Raw genomic sequence first — 1,056 nt, 5'->3', positions numbered from 1 at the left:
TATCACTTTTAAATATACAAGCCTCAATTATTTTTGTCTGGTCATATCATGGGTCGTTATCCTGTCCTAAAGGCTATATAATCTATCGGTAAATATTGCCCCCTCTCAACATAACAATTATCAATAGCTCATCTGATACAAACATTTCCTCGTCATTACCGTCTGATCACAATGATTTTCAGAGTTTTGTTACTATAATATCATATCTCTGCATAGCGTACTGGCAAGTACTTATGTAATAGTCTACCAATAACATTCTTAATGACATTTCTTAAAGCATAATATATGTAACAAACATTCATAGACACTTCATACATCACATGCATGAGTCATAACAGATGAATACATGCAGATAATTATTTCATAAGCATAGTTATATGTATCATGATATAATATTATTGTATGTATCTTAAAAAGAAACCAGCTGTCATTCATACATTCCAAGCAGATAATCATCTACGTTATGCAAGAAGTTTTAATACAACAATGTCGATTTCATAATCACATAAAATCTACATAAGGTTATTTTTTAAAACTAAGCACGAGATTACTTCGCCTGACTTAATGGAGTAGCCTTACGAGGAGTTTCCACACGCTGATCTCTAGCTCGCTGCCTCGTGTAAATAACCTGAAAATCATAAACCCAAAACATGACTTATTTGTCAAAACATACCTTAAATGGGCTTTTCAACATAATTTCATATCTCCGATACCGCTTAATTTTCTCCCCAAATCTTCCTAACACCTCAAAACTCCATTCCCCTTCGTTCATATTGTGCGAAAGCTCTCACGGAAGCTCGCAAATTAAGTTTTGACGCTTCTGACACAAGTTCGATGCCTGGTAGGAAGACCAGAAACAAAAAGTGCACAAAATCAAGGCAAACATCAAACAAAAGTGTGAGGATCCAAATGAATGCCTAGAACAATGTCAAAGAGGGTTTCACACTCACCAATTTCTCTCACAACTACCGTTCGCCCCTTGCTACAATAATGGATTGCGGGATCCTTCGCCGTCGAGCCGCTGATCGCTCCAGGAGGAGAATTCGGGAGAGGGAC

At 36.8% G+C, this 1,056-nt stretch overlaps 1 long non-coding RNA gene across 1 annotated transcript; it reads right to left on the bottom strand.

Annotated features, from left to right (window-relative positions):
- Positions 1–438: 438 nt before the first annotated feature.
- On the bottom strand, positions 439–1,050 carry LOC110034814. Its single transcript, XR_002295093.1, has 3 exons — positions 951–1,050; positions 714–838; positions 439–628 (listed from the first exon to the last, which is right to left on the bottom strand). It is a non-coding gene; the product is annotated as an uncharacterized LOC110034814 (long non-coding RNA).
- Between the last annotated feature and the right edge of the window lie 6 nt (positions 1,051–1,056).

This window comes from Phalaenopsis equestris, unplaced genomic scaffold (genome assembly GCF_001263595.1).
Source record: "Phalaenopsis equestris unplaced genomic scaffold, ASM126359v1 Scaffold193568, whole genome shotgun sequence".
NCBI lineage: Eukaryota > Viridiplantae > Streptophyta > Magnoliopsida > Asparagales > Orchidaceae > Phalaenopsis > Phalaenopsis equestris.
The sequence above is the reverse complement of the archived record's forward strand: the minus strand, read 5'-3'. Positions and strand labels throughout refer to the sequence as shown.